This window comes from Gossypium arboreum, chromosome 12, assembly GCF_025698485.1.
Source record: "Gossypium arboreum isolate Shixiya-1 chromosome 12, ASM2569848v2, whole genome shotgun sequence".
Lineage (NCBI taxonomy): Eukaryota > Viridiplantae > Streptophyta > Magnoliopsida > Malvales > Malvaceae > Gossypium > Gossypium arboreum.
The window spans coordinates 74,414,030-74,433,781 of record NC_069081.1 but is presented as its reverse complement, the minus strand read 5'-3'; positions in this window follow the sequence as shown (position 1 = coordinate 74,433,781).

Genomic DNA, 19,752 nt, shown 5'->3' with positions numbered 1-19,752 from the left:
TGCAACATGTCATGTATGCAGAATGTCATGCCCATATTTGAATCAAACAATCACAGTCAAGTCATTCATATCACCAACATATATTCACAATCAAATCCGTCAACCACATAGTCCAAGTCAGTCACTTGTCCACAAGGGCAAAACAATCATTTAACACTCTAGGGGCAAAATGGTAATTTTACCCCACAAGGGTATCTCGGTAATTCTACCCTACAGGGGTATTTCGGTAATTCTACCCTATAGGGGTATTTTGGTAATTCTACCCTACAAGGGTATTTCAGTAATTCTACCCTACAAGGGTATTTCGATATTTTACAAATCGAGAGTATTTCGATAATTTCACAGATCAGGGGTATTTTGGTAATTTTACAAACCAAGGGTATTTTAGTAATTTTACAAACCAGGGGTATTTTGGTAATTTTACTGATCGATGGTATTTTGGTAATTTTGTAAACCAAGGGTATTTTAGTAATTTTGTAAATCGAGGGTAAAACTGTAATTCTATAAATCGAGGGTAAAACGGTAATTCTATAAATCGAGGGTAAAACGGTAATTCTGTAAATCGAGAATAAAACGGTAATTTTATAAATCGAGGGTAAAATGGTAATTCTGTAAATCGAGGGTACTTTGGTAATTTTCCAAATTGAGGACATTTCAGTAATTTGATAAACTAAAGTATTCTAAACAGGGATAACAATACGAATGGGCTTAAAGCCCAAATGGGCCCACACGCTCGTGTGGCCCTTTTAGCCCAAATCTAGCCACAGATATGAGATTCCCCTAGCCTAGTCCAATATTTACTACACAATCAAACAACTTATCCAATTGGGCCTGTAGGCCCATTAGGCCCACATGGCCCCTTTCGACCCATCGCAGCCCGAAGTAGCTATCCTACAGCTAGAGTAGTGAGAAATACACACCTGATAGGAGACTATAGTTAGTTCGCGCTCCGAGCACTCTTAGCCGACGCCCAACCCAAACGAGCACGCCATAAACCGAAAGGGATCAGCCAAGAAAGGTACCTTTACTCTCCTCATGGTTCTCTCTATTTAAAGCTAGCTTCGCATCCATTCTTATGTTAGCTTCCCGATGTGGGATCCCTCCAACATCAGAGTTTAAATTCAACACCAACTCTTGCCGCCCCCTGTTAACAAAATAAATGCTCTTTGCTTGCCATGAGTTTCGAACCCTGGACCTCCTTACCAACTCTCTAACGCCACCTTCTTGCCTCTTATGTGGCATTACTTTGCCATTAAACCACAATGCTTTTTGTGGCACAATTTCTCCAACAATATTCTTAAGGCCTACCTAGTACACCCAGGGTTTGATTCACCTTAAACCAAAATTTTTTCTAGAGTCCAAGTTTGAACCCAAGATTTCTCCAACACTTCTCAACACACTTAACCACTAAAACAAGCCTTCATTAACGAAATTTACATGCACAACAAAATATTATAAGCTGCCTTCAACCGCTCCCATGCTCAAGGCCCAAAACTTCTAGGCCCAAATTCAGGGTGTTGCACATATCGACTGCCATTACCACCAGAGCTTGATAGAATTCATAATGTTTTTCACGTGTCCATGTTATGATGGTATCAGTCAGATCCTTCACATGTTATATCTTTGACAGAAGTAGAAATTCAGCCTGACATGACTTACAGTGAATAACCTATTCAAATCCTAGCATAAGAGACAAAAGAATGAAGAAATAAAAATGTACCTTTAATAAAATTTCTTTGACAACGACATGGGATTGAACAAACTACCTGGGAACCTGAGGATACCATGAGAAAGCAATACTCGAACCTTTTTACTGGTAAGATTTTTAGGACAAAAATTTTTAAGGAGGGAGAATTGTAACAACCCATTTCCAGAGAAATCGTAACAGTGGTTTTGGGACCACAAATCCGAGTCAAAAAGAAAATTTATTTTAAAATTATTGCGTGGTCTGCTTTATGATAGGAATATTATATGAAAATTCTGATAAGAAAATTTTACCGATTATGTGTTTAAGTATAGAAAGGAACAAATTGCATAAAATGAAAAAGTTGAGTTCTAGTAGCTATAAGTACCAAACAGCAATGAAATTCAAAATTTGAGGTCCTTATATGGTAATTAGACCATTAAGAAAAGTTAGTAGATATTTTTGGTGAATCATCCATGGAAAATTAGAAAAAGGAAAGGACTAAATTGGAAAGTGAAAAAATTAAAAGATGATAATTAAATTAAATAGAAAATATCATCTTATTTTCATCATTTTCCCCAAATTAAAACATAGAAACCCTAAGAAAGAGAAAAACATTCAAGCAAGCTTTCTTGGCTTAATTGGGTAAGCATTTTTGTCTCGTTTTTAGTAATTTTTATATTTTCGAGTTCGGAATAGCTTAATCTATCTATTTTGGGGATTAAGTTGTAAACATATCAAAGTATAGAAATTTTTTCATGGATGTAAATGCTAAAATTTTGAACTTGATGGTACAAAATGAAAGGTTGTTGATAGATAAACAACTTTTACAAAGAGAATATTGATGAAATTATTATTTAGGGACTAAATTGAAAAATGGTAAAACCATGGAAAAATTATTTTTTTTGTGAAATTAATAGGCTGTTATTGTGACATAAAATTCGGCTAGGCTTGAAATAAGGATTAAATTGCATGAATTTCATTTTCCGAGCTTAAGGACGAAATTGTCATTTATGAAAATATAGGGGCAAAATGGTAATTTTGCCTAAGATGTGAATTGAATTCAATTGAGTATAAAGTGAACTAAATTGATGCTAAATTCATTCATATAGATCCGGAAAGGCTCAATAAAGAGTTAGATCGAGGAAAAGAAAATGTGTTAAATTAATAGATTTACTTACAGGAACAAGTGTTGAGGTAAGTTCGTGTAACTAATTTGTGTTTATTTTTATACTTGAATTGAATGTGGTATGTATTTGCATGAATTATATAAATGTTATAAATGTATGATATAACCACATGCCTGTTAATGTTCAAAAAATGATAAATACCGTTTGAATAATGAAATTCGATGGATACATGATTTCTCGTATTGAATGTGGTCCTGCTTCTGTTGCAAACAGAATATAACTCGGGTGAGCAATCCTTGTATAAGCCTCTTGAGCATCCTGTTATATAGTTCCTGCGAGCATCCTAATCGGTAGTGATTCTGCATGTGTTGCACACTACTGTAGCTCTTTGTGAGCGTCCTGTTACACGATTCGATCGGTTGTGGTCCAACAATTACTGCGGGCACAAACGCAGCTCTTCGTGGGTGACCTGTTATAAGCTCTTATGAGCTTTCGACATGGCTTGCTTAAACTCCCTATTATGCTATCTAGAGCTCCCTGTTAATAACTCTTCGGAGTAACTTGTTAAGCTCAATGAGCTTCCTGTTCTAAACTTTTATGAATTTCCTGTTTTGCCCGGATAAGCTTCTTGATACATGGCTCACATAAGCATCCTGTTACATGGCTCAAGAGAGTGCTTCCTGATTATATGCCCTATTTGGGTACCCCTGAATATGAATTGACAGATTTCAGTTTTGTACACTTTAAGTGTACTACATGAGTGTATCCATCGATATTTCAAATGAATTCAACGGATAAAGTTTTGATATGGCTAAATAGAACTTGAAATGATTTGTCATGAAATTGTACATGTAATATGGAATAATGATATGGAAAGCATATATATATATATATATATATATATATATATATATATATATGAAAGTCATTAAATGATAAGCTCATCCATGTTTTTAGTATTATATGAATTACTTAGATGCATTATATGAATTACTTGACTAACATGATTGGTGAAGTTGTGTGTTTTAGGCTAATAGCCAAATTGCTTAGATGCATTTTTGTATATTTATCTTGAATGTAAATATATAGTAAGTTAAATTTCTGTTATACAAACTTACTAAGCATTTGAAATGCTTACTCGGGTTTCTTTTCTCTATTCTATAGTGCTCGAAAGCTCATAAAGGTTGGAATCGGTCTGAGCATCATCATACTATCCTCCAACTCTTTTGGTATAAATAGGAAACTTACTTAGGTAATATGGCATGTATAGGCTAATGGTGTCAAGTGAGAGTATGTAAATGTTTTGGTTGTATGTAGCCATTGGAATTGCTATTGATAACATATTTAATATATTTATGCATGAAGTTATACTATGCTTGGTTTGTGAGCATGGATTACTATCTTAGATATAATCACACTTGGGTAAGTATATGATTAAAAAAAAAAAGATGATACTTGAAAGCATGAGTAAATGTGTCATGTATAAAACTTCATCATTAGATTGATTTATATGACTTGAATTGGTTGATGAATATATTGAAGTGTTGATGTAGGTGCAAGGTAAAAAGGGTAAGAAATAAGGCTTGGAAAATGATCTTATTCTGTCCAGACGGGTAGACACACAGGCGTGTGTCTCAACTGTGTGTGACACACGGCCATGCACATGTGTGGTTTGGCCGTGTGTCCCCTGTATCTTAAAATTAGAGAAACAGAATGCTCAAAATTGAGCACACGGGCATGTGTCTCAGCCATGTGAGACACATGGCCCAGCACATGGGCGTGTGTCCTGACCGTGTAATCCCTGCACCTAATTTTTAAAAATTAAATTGTCTACATAGGCTCGAACACGGCCATGCGCCTCACATTGAATGCCCATACGGCCTGAGACACGAGCGTGTCTTTGGCCATGTGAGCCACACGGCCTAACCACGTGGGCGTGTGTCCCCTGCACCTAAAAAATATGTTAAGATTTCTCGAAAAATTTTATGTGATCCCGGTTTAGTCCTAACTCAATTCTAATATGTATTTTGGGCCTCGAGGACCCATATGAGGGATATTATGATAGATTGTGTTTGATTTTCGGAAATGAATAGTAAATGACATAAATTAATTGGATTTGTACTATAAACTTCGGCAGTGCTCCGTAACCCTGTTCCGACGACGGATACGGGTTAGGGGTGTTACAAGTACGATCCTTGGAATACTTCCTATGTTCTGTTTTACACAATTTATATTACAAATTGACCCACATACTTGTGGACATCACCGTTCTAATTTTACATATTTTTCTGTGCTATTTTTACTATAAACGATAACTCATTTATAGACAGTCAACATGCCACATATAACCAAGTTCAAACGATTATAAATCGACCAAATTTTACAATCTAGATGATTTATATGCCATTTAACAAGCTACCATCACATACACATCTTCATATATCTTTTACCATTTCAGAAGTAAACATTCATCAAGGTTCAAACTGAAACTATCATTCGAAAATAAACATATATATTAGCCCTAAATACATACCAGTTCTAACCTTCAACATTCTCTTTTCTATAATCATTCAAACTCACCTAACTCAATAAGGCACCAATTATTTATACCATATTTCCATTCCAAAATAAATCTAACTAAAATTTTTAACAACAAAATAATCTAAAAGCAAATAATATGACAAAGTAAAATTATCAAAATTTTAATAACGTTTCATAGTATTTTTCGCTTTGACGTGCAATGCTCGATGTACAGTGCTCCAAACAATGGAGAAGTCAACAATATAGAAGCAAGAAGAGAAGAGGGATGTGAACAATATGAAAAATATGGAAAATATGAAACAGACAGAAAGCAAGGAGAGAAGAAGAGATATGTGGCTAGTCTAAGAGGGTTTGGGTGGCTGATTAGAGTGTTTTAAGTTAAGTAATTAGGGCTAAAACATTTAGGTTTAAATAGGGAACCTGGCTAGCTAAGCATAATTCGGGTCAAAATTTGCAGACCCAACGTTGGTGCCACGACACGAGGTATGGGTGTCACAACACCAAACTTTGAATGCTCCAAATTTTTGTTACATTGCTTCATGTCATGACACTGGGTTGCAGTGTCGTGATACTGACCTTCATTATCAAAATTAGTTAGGTTCAAAATATGGTGTTACGACACCAAGGTTAGGTGTCGCGACACAACCCTGTAATTTTAAAACCAAGAACTTCAAAGTTTCATGTCACGACACTGAGGTTTGGTGTCATGACATAGCCCTATTTTTGGCAACCCTGACACCAACATATGCGTTTCCATCTGAGGTCTTATCATTTATCTCGTTACTTCGACCCATTCATTTCTACACGTATTAAATGACAACCTTACCTTCTATGATGGTTGTTAAGGGTGATATAGGATATTGTATAACAATTCTCCAAAATTGATTTCTTAATTCCTTATTTTGGGAATCATGGCCACATTTGAACACCTTTATCTCGTCATTGATTTTCATAACTAATTCATTTTTCTCGAGATCAATGGTTGATCTAGAAGTGGCCAAAAATGGCCTACCCAACAGAATGGGAATATCTTAATCCTCTTTAAAGTCCAGGACAATAAAATTGAAAGGAATAATTAAGCTCCTCACTTTAACTAATATGTCCCCAAGTACACCTTTAGGCTATACTAAGGACCTACTGGCTAATTACAGTGTCATCGAGGTGTTTTTTGATTCCCCCAATCAATATTTCAAGTACGTAGACAGGGGTATCAAATTAATATTGGCTCCCAAATAACAAAAGGCAGTTCCTTAGTAATAAATTAAAAGGTTCCCATACCACGTATAAATTCTCACACTCGATTTACTTGAAATTGCCAATACCGCGTGTAATAGCCTATCCAGAAAAGTCCCTATATCTGGTTATTGTTTATTGCATTAAGTATAACTTTGAGTAAGTAAAGTATTAGATATGACCAAAAATAGGATTCTGTGTATGTGTTGACTGGCGAGTTTTGTGTTTTGGTGAATTTTATGGTTTGGATAAGATATATGGTTTGGCGGATTCTTCTGTTAAGTATACTCCACCCTAGATGTTTAGGCAAATTCGTCAAATTTGTAGTTTCATAGATTTGTTTATTATAATAGTAAGATTATTTAGTTAGTCCAATGAGAATTGGTTAGAATGAAACTATGATACTATAGTTGATAAGATTTAAATTATGATAAGCTCACTTAACCATGAAAATCAAGAGTGTTAGTGGAATAATCTGATACTTCCACTAACCTTTCTTTCCATGCTTAAGTATATAAGGGTATCGGCAGCGTCTTCACCGATAAACTTTGCGTGTTCTTGACATTCATCTTCTTCTTGATTTTATTTGCATTCTCTCTCAAAGCTTAAGTCTAGAAACCTTACTAAGGTCAAGATCGTTGCATTCAACCAACTATTGTTTTAGCTTTCTGCTCAAGACATTATAGAATGTTCGAGTGACAAAGCAAAAGGTCCTGCCATCTAGAGTTTGCTATATTTTTTGGTGAGTTCCTTCTTACTTCCATGTGTGTAATACTCTTGTTTTATATTTCATGCAAGGTAAGTACTCATACTTTGTAAAGGTGTAATTTTTATATGAAGAAATGTATTCAGAGTTGTCAATCTGAGTTTTTATATTTGTGTTAAAGTGTATGAACCATTATTCATGCTTAAGCCACTACCTTTTGCTTTTGACAAGAATAATATGGACTAATTTACAGAAATGATGTTAAGGAAGTATATTCTTGGCATTGCCTTCGATGGAATGTACATTGAACTGGCAGATCGCAATAAATGAAAATGGTTGTGTAGCCTCTAGTAGGGAAACTGTATGTGGCAAACCAGATTGGTAAATCATGACAAAGGATACAAACCAAAAGAATATGAATGGATTGGTTTGTATAAATTTGACTATGGATCTGGGTATGTGGCTAACATGAAGAAGTTTTGTCTGAATGGTCATGTGGGCATATTATATACGCCAAAAGAGTAGTAAACTAGCGTATTATCTATCTGTGAATGGTACTCACCATCTGACGAATAGTGTGATTGTGATTTAACTTTGAAAGGGTCTCCTCGAATAATTACTAACTATTATTATGTTTTCTTTTAGAACTTACTAAGTTCTTTTGAATTTTCACGTTTTCCTTTTCCTTCTCAAGCCTACTGTTGATGGAAGACATTCTGTTAGACTAGGCTAGAGGACATTTGCTACTATGAGACTTCTGCTGTTTTGTATTACCCATGATGATGAGGGTGATATCTGATTGTATTTTGGAAAGAGTTGTAATTAAAACTCATGTTGAAGAATTATGACTCAATGAAGTTTCATTAAAATTTATGGAATGATTTAAAATTATTTTTATTCTGGGTTGATAAAATATATTACTGAAATTTTATATTCCCTTTGGCTAATACTTTATTTTCCATATTTTATTAAAGGTTTATTTCAAACACTAAGGTTTTCCAAATTTTATGCCAAAAATAGTTTAAGATAATGATTTTTGAGTGGTGACACGTATTACCTAGATCCTCTTAAAGGATCAGGTTTGACGTGTTACAAGTTGGTATCAGAGGTAAGGTTTGTGTCACACTCTATCATGCATAGTACGCCTCTGGCTTAGTCTTTAGTGTTTTAAACAAAGTTAAATCTTCTTTTGTAGTACTATAAGAAAATTTTTTACTGTTCTAGAAAAACTAGGGGTGAGGAAATGGAAAGTCACATGCCTATACAGGAACAAGCTACTACTACTAATAATATGGGAAATGCAGGGAATGCATTCACGAATGTATTTTTTAGTATGATGACATAGTTATTTGATTAGTTTATGGGAAACAATCAAGAGCCTTAGACACAACAACCACAGCTTGAGATGGTTCGCCAGTACACCCTGCTCCTTCACTACCTACTATGGCTTCCTCTAAGGTTGACCTTGTAAGAGAAATCCGATAAATAAGTACCAAAGAGTTCCTTGGTGACAAAGGTGATGATCCCACTATGGTTCAATAGTGGTTATCTCATCTATGTAGGGTAATAAAAGAATTGAAATGTACTTCTGTGATTAGTCTTCATTGGGCTATATCATTATTAGAAGGAGAAGCTTACTAATGGTAGGAAGCATTCGTTAGTGTGACTCCTAAGCAAATAATTGGTTGGGACTTCTTTCTGGAAAAGTTTAGTGAAAGATATGTTAATCAGATGTATGTTGAACAGATGAAGAAGGGTTTCTTGTATCTTAGGCAAGGGAGAATGACAGTTATGGAATATGAGATGGAAGTCACTATGCAAATAACATGTTTCAGACTGAAAAAGAAATGTGTGATAAATTTGAATGGGGACTAAGGGATGACATTCGTGCATTGGTAGTAGTGGTTGAATGTTGCACTAATGACAGCCTAAGCCCATAAGATGGAATCAATCATTAGAGATAGAAGCAAGAATTTTGAAAGAGAAAGAATGAAGAGAGATAGGTCAAATCCTCCATCAGTAGCAAATTTAAATAAACCTAGAGATAAAACTTTTTTAGCTTCGAGAAAAAATTCATAGTTTTTAAGTTTCAAACGTGAAGGATCCAGTAGATCAACTGCTTTTATGGCAAGTTTCGATGGTTCTAGAGTGATGAAAAGTGAATGTGAATATTGTGGTAGGAATCATGGTGGTGAATACAGGAGGTGTTTAGGGACATGTTTTAGATATGGGTCTATAGATCACATGGTTAAATATTACTCATCTAAGATTGAAGTAAGCATTGAACAATCAGTTACAAGTCCTCAAAATATTCAGCATGAGAGTATATCTAGAATGGCAGCTATGTCTGGTTCAGTATAGGGACCACTGAGGAAAAAATTTATTAAGTCAAATTCTAGAGTATCAGCAAGAGCTTGTGTGATGAAAGCTAAGGAAGATATTGATCTACCTGAAGTAATAACTGGTAAATTTTCTTTTCTTGGAAACAATATTTATGCTTCGATTGATCTAGGTTCTACTTATTTATATATTTCTACTATGGTTATAAACGGTCTTAATCTTGAGGTAGTATACTCTGAAATGAATTTGCTAGCAACAAATCCCTTGGGTCAGAGTATTGTGGTGAATAAATTGATAACAAATTATCCATTAGTTTTTAGTGAGCATACATTTTTAGAAGATTTGTTGTTATTAAGTTTTCATGAGTTTGATCTAATTTTGGGGTTAGATTGGTTGACAAGACACAATGCTATGGTTGATTGTCAAACTAGAAGTATACGCTTGAGAAATGCTAAGGGCAAAGAAGTGATGATACCTGGTTTACAGATTGGATTGGTGAACAAGAGAATTATTGTAGTGTCCTCCAGAAAAATGATTGTTTAGGGTCCAGATGCTTATCTAGCTTATATTATAGATTCATCTAAATCAAGAAAAGAAGTTAGCTAAGCCCTTATGGTAAGAGAATTCTAGATATGTTTTTTGGGGAACTTCCTGGAATGCCTCCTAAGAGAAATGTAGAGTTTTCAGTTGAACTGGAACCTGGAACAGCACCTATTTCTTGTACTCCATACAAGATGGCACCATTAGAGCTTAATGAGTTAAAAAAGTAGCTACAAGATCTGTTGAATAAGGGTTTTATTAGACCAAGTGTGTCACCGTGGGGTGCGCCAATTCTATTTGTAAAGAAGAAAGATGGAATCATACGCCTATTTATAGATTACTGCTAGTTGAATAAAGTCACGGTAAAGAATAAGTATCCTCTACCAAGGATTGAATATTTATTTGATTAGTTAAGTTGGGCTACTATTTTCTCCAAAATTGATTTGAAGTCTAGATATTACTAAGGATTAAGGGTGATGATGTACCTAATACAACTTTTTGATCAAGGTATGGTCAGTATGAATTTTTGGTAATGCCTTTTGGATTGAAAAATGTTCTTGCTATATTTATAAATTTGATGAAAAGGGTACTTCAATCGTATTTAGATCAGTTTGTATCAGTTTTTATTGGTGACATATTAGTTTACTCTAAAAGTGAGATTGATCATGAGGAACTTTTGAGAATTGTGTTGAGAACTCTGCGTGATAACCAATTGTATTCTAAGTTTAGTAAATGCGAATTTTGGCTTAGAGAGGTACATTTTCTATCAGATATTATCTCTTTTGATGGTATTAAAGTTGACCCCGCTGAGGTAAAAGCAGTACCTTAGTGGAATGTGCCCAAGAAAGCATCTGAAGTTCGTACTTTTTTGGGGTTAGCTAGTTATTATAGAAGATTTGTGAAGGTTTTTTCTATGATAGTACTACATCTGACTTGTTATTGAAAAAGAAAGAAAAGTTTGAGTGGAATGATGAGTGTCAATAGAGTTTTGAGCAATTGAAAACAGTTTTGACTGAAGCTCCAGTGTTAGCACAACTAGAGTCTAGGACAAAGTATACAATTTACATTGATGCATCTCTAGATGGGTTAGGATGTGTGCTCATGCAGAAAGGAAAGGTTATAGCTTATGTATCATGTCAGCTTAAAGCTCATGAAAAAAACTATCTAACTCATGACTTAAAATTGGCAACAGTGATGTTAGCATTGAAAATTGGAGAAATTATTTGTGTGACAGCCTATTTTTCAGTGGTATCAGAAACAGTGGTTTCGGGGCCACCAAATTTAACTAGAAAGTTCGTAAATATTATTATTTAATATTTACGAGTCAAATGTGACTTTGAAAAGGTTTTTGATTTGATAATTTATGTTATTTAAACCATTTATTAAATTTGAGTGGTAAGACCTTAAGGTCAAGTGGTTTTAAAAAATGAGGTATCGAGACCTCGATTCTATAAATCAAGTAAATATTTAAAAAGTGTCATTATGGTGGTATTAAAGTTTCGTTGAAAAATTTTAACATTTCGATAGTTAATTAATTAAAAATGACTAAATTGTAAATGTAAAATTTGATCACTTTTTGATTTGAGTGATTAAATGGCTTTTTGAATAAATGAAAAGGGACTTAAATGGTAATTAAACCATTATGAGAATTGGTGGACGTTAGTAGGCTTATAAATTGTTGATGTTTGATTACTATAAGGGTAAAAAAGTAAATTATTAAATATGTATAATATAATAAAAACATGATAAAATCCATTATCATCTTCTTCATTTGAAAGCCACCGCTAAAAACCTAAATGAAAAGAAAACATATTCAGCCAACTTTGGTTTGGTGATTTGGTAAGCAAACTAGGTCCAGCTAGGTCCAGCTAACCTGTACCTTCGTTTTTGAAATTGTTAAAGATTGTGAATTTTTCCATTGATGAATCTATGTGATTTTAGATGTTAAATGATGAATTTGAAATGTTGGCTGATATTTAAAAGTATTTTGTTAAGGGATTTTGATGAATTTTCCAATTAGGGACTAAATTATTGAAATAGTAAAAGTACAAGGTTTTGATATAAAATTGTTTCAAAAATGGGCTAAAATGGAGGCTATGAATATTTGGCTAGTGTGAAATTTCAATAAAAATGGTTAATTTGCATGTTTTAGGCTTATAGACTAAATTGAATAAAGGTAAAACTATAGGGGCAATTTTGTAAAAATGTAAAAAATGACTAAATTGCATAAAATACATTATTTTATTGACTAAATTAATATATTGAATAAAATTATTAATTTAGATCAAGATCGAGTGGAAAATCGAGGTGAATAGAAAATTACCAAAATGCCCCCTTGTACTTTGACATTTATGCAATTTTGCCATGTAAGTTCATAAGGTTAAAATTTAACATTTATATAAATTGATGACTGGTATTGCATGATATAATATATATATATATTCCATTGTTGAAAATGAATCATTATCTGATATATAATATTGAATTTGATGCTCACTTTGGATTGAACGCAGGATAGAGTACCATCAAGATTTGGTGTATTACGGGGGTTTGGAGTGGAGATGGTATTGAAGGGAGATATTTGTATATTACCCAAGTAAATTGAGGTTCAGAATTTGTTGTGAACTCTCATGTTATACTTTCCATTTGCTGTGTTCCAGTTGGATCAACTTTTACGAGCTTCTATTTGGCGTGTTACGGTTGGATCAACTTTTATGAGCTTCTATTTGGCATGTTACGGTTGGATCAACTCTTATGAGCATCTGTTTTGCGCTTTTCGGTTGGATCAGCTCTTATGAGCTTCTGTTTGGTATGTTACGGTTGGATCAACTTTTATGAGCTTCTGTTTAGTGTGCTTCAGGTGGATCAGCTCTTATAAGTTTCTGTCTGGTGTGTTCGGTTGATCTGACAATGTACTCTTATATGTATGTCATTCTTCTAATTGAAATTTCGGTAAGGTAATTTGTTTAATAAATTTTATGAATTTGCTATTCAATTAAGTATTCAAATGATTTATATCATGAAAACTATGAAAAATGAATGAAAATAAAATGTTAAATGAAAGTATGTCTATGTTCATGAAATTAATGATTTCAAGTGAGGTTATTCATGTTTAATGGCTTATCTTGTGTTAATTCAAGTGAATTATGAAATGATACACTAACATGTGTTGTTGATGATGCTTAGGCTTATGTCAAGCTATTGGTTATATTGTATTATGTTTACTTTTAAAGTTATGCATTGAAATGGTAAGTGTCCAAATGGAAATATGCTTATTTTCATGAAAGGGTGGTAAGAATCAAAGTATGTATTTCTAATAAAATGGTTTATCATGTGGGTGATGTTTATGCTTATGTCTTGTATTATGCAAATGAAATAGGTAAGAAAAGGTAACGAAATGGTAAGTTCAGAGTTGAGATGTAATATGATGAAAAAGGGATTGATGAGTTAAATGATGTACTTATATGTGAGAAACTTACGTATGCTATGGATGATTTTACCTAGTTCATGAACAAATATACTAATTAGTGAATTGATGTTGTTATTTAAGTTTATGCTAAGTAAATAAAATGGAAAGTAAGTAAATGGAATGGTAAGAAAGTAAATGGAGTGGTTCATAATATTATGAAAAGGTTAATATGTTTTGCAGATCCTATTATGTTAGGAATGACAAATATATGTGATATTGGTGAACTTACACATTTATGAGTTGAGGGTAAAATAAAAAGTTTGATAAACTTTGTGAAATTGGTTTAGGTTTATAATTACCCATAAAGTTCATTATTAAATGGCATGTTATGTTTAAAGTAAATACAAGCTTACTAAGCATTCATTGTTTATGTAGTTATTTTTTTCCTTTACTTTTTAGATTATTGGAAGCTCGATCAATTTGGAAGCTCATCAGAGACCTGTCACACTATCCAGCGATTATATCGATAGGTTTTTATGTCTTGATCAAGGTTATAATGGCATGTATAGGTGGACTTGTGCTTGATGAACTAGCTGTTATGTTTGGCTTGTAAATATGGTAATATGGTTGGTGTGCTTTTGACATTTGAAGTATTAAAGGATGGTATTTTTATTGCTAAATTGATGCATGGTTTAAATGGCCAAAATGGTATGTGTGGGAATGGTTGAAATGTGGTCAATTAGGTTATGTTTTGATATGGAATTTAGTTAAGGTTGTTTGGATGAAACATGATCAATTTGATACAAAAGTAAGTATGAATGCTTGGCTGCGATTGAGGTGCCTAAATGGCATATTGGTTGAATGGATTTATGGCGTATTGAAATGGTTTTATTATGTATATTTTGGCATGTTTTGGTGCCCTGAATAAGTTCATTTGGCTTGTAAGTATGAAATTGGGTGAAAGAAAAGGTTAGATTTTGGCCTATTTCTTGTCCACATAGCCTAAGACACGGACATGTGTCTCAACCATTTGTAACACATCCAGGAGACACAGTCGTGTGTCTTCTGTAGGTTTTAAAGGATGCTATTTCTATTGTTACACGGCCTGGAACACGGGCGTGTGGATTGGTCGTGTGACCCAAGTCAGAGAGTTACACGGGTACATACACGGGTTGGGACACGACTGTGTGTCCCTATTTCGATTGTTACACAGCCTGAAACATGAGCGTGTGTCTCAGTCGTGTGAGTCACACGGCCTGGCTGCATGGCTGTGTGACCGTTGCAATCCAAAATTTTCAACCTTTTCCTAATCTTTCCAAATTTTTTTGATTCAGTCCCAGACTATTTCTATAGTATTTTTAAAGCCTCGAGGGTTCGATTAAGGGGAATTATGAATGTATTTGAATGTAATTAGATTATGTTTGCATGATTTATGAATTGAATGGTTTAATATTCTATTTGTTCGGTAATGCTCTGTAACCCTATTCTAGTGACGGATATGGGTTAAAGGTGTTATAGTTTGTATAAATAGAAGTGTCATGTATTCTCAAATCACAAAAGTTTAAAGTATTTGAGGAATTAGAAGGATCTAAATTTGTGTCAAAGGATATGGTTAGATTTGTTGAAAGATTATGACCTGATCATTGAATACTATCTATGAAAGGCAAATATGGTAGCAAATGCTTTGAGTAGAAAACTGTGGTAGCCTTATTGTCTCTTTGAGCAAAGTGAGTATGTCTGATAATGGATCATTGCTAGCAGCACTAGTAGTAAAACCAACTTTTTTTAACATATATTAGAAGAGCAAACGACAGGTGTTCAATGTGAATTGTTCAAGTAATGAATGATATCTGGCAAAGCAACAATTTTCAATCTAGGAAAATATGGTGAATTAAGATTCATGGACAAAATGTTTGTACCAGTTGAGAATGTGTTGAGAAAAGAGTTATTAAGAGAAGCTCATTAGTAATCATTTTCACTCCATCCTAGGAGCATCAAAATGTATAGAGATCTGAAAATCTCATATTGCTGAACTGGTATGAAAGGAGAAATTTCAGAATATGTTTCAACTTGTTGAACTTGTCAGATAGTCAAAGCTGAACATCAGGTACCTTCAGGTAAATTGTATCCTTTAGAAATTCTAGAGTGAAAATGGGATAGAATTACTATGTATTTTGTATCAAGTTTGCCTCTCAGTCCTTCTAAGAAAAATCCTGTTGGGTTATAGTAGATCGACTGTAATATCTCGAATTAAGGCCTAATCAGAATAGTGGTTTCAGGACCACAAATCTGAGATAGAAATAATTATTTTATTATCATTTTAAGGTCTATGGCATGATTTCATGATTGTGTGAAAATTTCGTTTAGAAATTTTATCGATAGAGGTCCAATTTGATATTTAGGACTAAATTGCAAAGTTGTAAAATGTGTGTTCTAGTTCACACAGGTACTAAGTACTTGTGAGTAATGGGTTTTTAAAGTGGAGGTCCTTGGATAGTAATTTGACCATTATACTAGTTTGGACAAAAATTCCTAAGGGAAGATAAAACACCATAGTTTTTAATTAAGGGCATTTTGGTCATTTAGTTATTAAAATGAATTAAAAATAAAATTAAAACCCAATTTTTGTCCATCTTCAACCCCTTGGCCGAATTTCACATGAGGAAGACATAGATAGGGCTTTTCAAGCTTCCAAGCTCGATTGTAAGTCCATTTTAGCCCTGTTTTTAATGTTCTTTACGTTTTTGGAGTCCTGGTAACTTTATTAGGCTTTTTCTAGCAATAATTTAACCTAGGGTTTATATTTGAAAAAATACCCATAGGTGAAATGTGTTTATTTTGATGTTTTATGGTAGAATATGAAGCTTGAAATTGTGTTAAACAACTTTTGCTAAGCGATTTTACGTGAAAACGAGTAAAACGACATAATCGGTAAAAATACCTAATGTTCATAAGTACATGATAGAGTGAGAATTTGATGTTGCCATAGAATGGAAAAATGATCAGTATGTCATAAAACATAATAAAATAGGATGAAGTTTAATTTTCGAGCCTTGGGGAAAAAGTGTAAATATGTAAAAGTTTAGGGGCAAAAATGTAATTTTGCCAAAGTTTGAGTCAAGGACTGTTTTAATAAATGTGAGTATTAAATAAGCTAAATTTGGTATTTTAGATCAAGAGAAACAAGATTCGAGTCGTGATCGAGGGAAAAATAAAGTTTACGAGGAATAGGCTCGATTTCTAACATTTTGTACCGAGGTAAGTTCAGGTGTAAATGTAGTAACATAATTGTCATTTTAAGTAATTTAATGTTATTTATATGATATGATGATTATTATCATGAAATATTATGCTTTGTGGATTATTATTTAGTAATATGCAAATTATGTGAGCTACTTGATAAATATGAAATGCTATCAAGTATCGGTTCTGACATTCCATGGAAGACAACAAAGATTTGTGATTGAGGAAAATCTCGTTTGAACCTTGGGAATAGATTAGGATACAAGTGACATGTCACTAGGATATTTTGAGTTCCGAGCTCGTTGAGTTGGGTCCTAGTTCGCTTATGGGCGGGTTACATGGTAGCTTGGCTACATAATTTCCGCAGGTTATTGAGTTTGTCTAGCTGCAGGTATGGCACTTATGTGCATGCAACCCATGTATCCAAATTATATTCTGATGTGTTCAACGGGTGAATCTTAAGTGAATAATGAGAATACTTAAGACGAAGGTGACATGTTGGTAAGTGTGGTGAATGAGAAAATTTGGACAGGTATGCACTTAAACCCTTGGGTTGAGAACTTGGTATGATGAAATCGTGGTAAGATAGTAAATGCAAATGTAACATGAATGTCTTGGTGATATTTATACAAATGATGTTTTAGTTGGATTGCATGATTATGTCACTTGCTATTTACATGTCAACTTACTAAGCATTTATGCTTACTCCCTTCTTTCTATTCTTTGTAGTTTTGACAAGCCAGCTTAGAAATTGGGAACGGTCAGAGGCTCGCTCACACTATCCGTGGACCATTTTGGTATAGTGGCTTGTATATTTTGAGTATGGCATGTATAGCATTATAATCATTTTGTGTATATGATCTTATGATATGGCTATTGGGTGGTAAGGAAATGTTTGGTGTTATGTATACTTAATGTGCTATCTAATCCATGGAAATTCATAAAAGGTGAAATTTGCTATAAAACAGTATCACACAACAGCAATAACGTGAGTTTGAAAAATCACTAAAAATAGTAGAGACAGAATTAGATGATGAATAAAATATGAAATTGAAGCTTATTGAGTCTATTTTCATATGGAAGAAAACAAAACAAGTAAATGAGTTGTATTTTATGAGAAACTTGAGTTTTGGTGGAATAGGGTTAGAGCGATTTCTGAATCCCCTGTTCTAACTTTAGAAATTCATTAAAAATTTTAGAAAAATAATTAGGAGTCATACTTTATATGTATAGATCTACTTTTAAGAGAAACAAACTACATAGTCATCTGAACTCTATACAGAGAGAAAAGTGATTCGTAGTGAACAGAGGTCAGAGCAGTCGAACACTGAAACAGAGGAAACTTTAACTAATAAAATGTACTAATTGGCCAAACCAAAAATTCTGGAAAAAAAATTAGTAAATAGATATATGAGTCTAGTTTTAGGGAAAATTTACAGATTTTAATTTCGAGTTTCGTAACTTGAGATATGATTTTTTTTAGCGACTGTGATGCAGATGGGTAGTTTATTACGAAAGGTGAAATAAATTGTTTGAAATTGTTTAAGTGTTAATTTAAGTCTGTTAACGCCTTGTGCTCGACTCCGGCAACTGTCTCGGGTAAGGGTAAGTTACATTGACTTACTAAGTTAGCTCATTTTTTGCCTATTAATACTACTTATTCTTTGGAAAATTTAGCTGAACTTTACATTGTTGAGACAATATGCCTTCATGGAATTCCTTCTTCCATAGTGTCAGATTGAGATCCAAGGTTTACCTCAAGGTTTTGGAATTAGTTATAGAGATCTTTGGGAACTAATATACAGTTTAGTATTACATTTGATCTTCAAACTAATGGTTAGTTAGAAAGAGTTATTTAGGTTCTAGAAGATATGTTGAGAAGCTATATAATCGAATTTGGATTGAATTAGGAAAGGTACATTCCTTTAATTGAGTTTGCTTATAAGAACAATTTTCATGCCAGTTTGAAACTGTCTCCATTTAAAGCTTTGTATGGTAGAAGGTGTAAAACACCTACTTGATGGATGGAGCTTAGTGAAAGGAAGTTAATGGGTCCTAAATTAATATGAGAAACTGAAGAGAAATTCTATATTATTCAAAATCATTTAAAGGCTACACAGAGTCATCAAAAAGCTTATGCAGATCTGAAAAAAAATTCCATTTGAAGCTGGTGATAAGTTATTTTTAAAAGTCTTTCTTTGGAAGAAAATCATCAAAGTTGGCCAAAAAGGAAAATTAAGTCCAAGGTTTGTAGGACCTTATGAAGTTCATGAGAAAGTTGGACTTGTAGCTTATAGATTGGTTGTGCCTCCTGAGTTATCAAAGATTCACAACGTCTTTCATGTATCTATGTTGAGAAAGTAAAGATCCAGTCCTAATCGTGCTATACAGATTGAAGAGTTAGAGTTTGAATCGAACCTGTCTTATGAAGAAGAGCCTGTTAATATTCTAGCAAAAGAGGTAAAAAAGCTACGAAATAAAATGATTCCCTTAGTAAAAGATCTATGGCTATGGAGAAATCATAATACTAAAGAAGCTACCTATGAAAGAGAAAGCAAAATGAGGGAGCAGTATCCAAATTTATTTTCAGGTATGAATTTAGTTGACGAAATTTTCTAAGTGAGGGAGAGATGTAACAATCTACTCGGCGAAGTCTCTATATCTGGTTATTTTTTATTGTACTTTGAGTAAGTAAAGTATTAGATATGACCAAGTATAAGATTCTGTGTATGTGCTAATTGGCGAGTTTTGTGTTTTGGGTGAGATCTTTGGCTTGGCAGATTCTTCTATTAAGTATACGCCACCCCATATATTTTGGCAGATTCATCAAATCTATAGTTTCATAGATTTATTTATTATATTAGTAGGACTATTTAGTTAGTCCAGTGAGAACTGGTTAGAATGAAACTATGATACTATAGTTGAT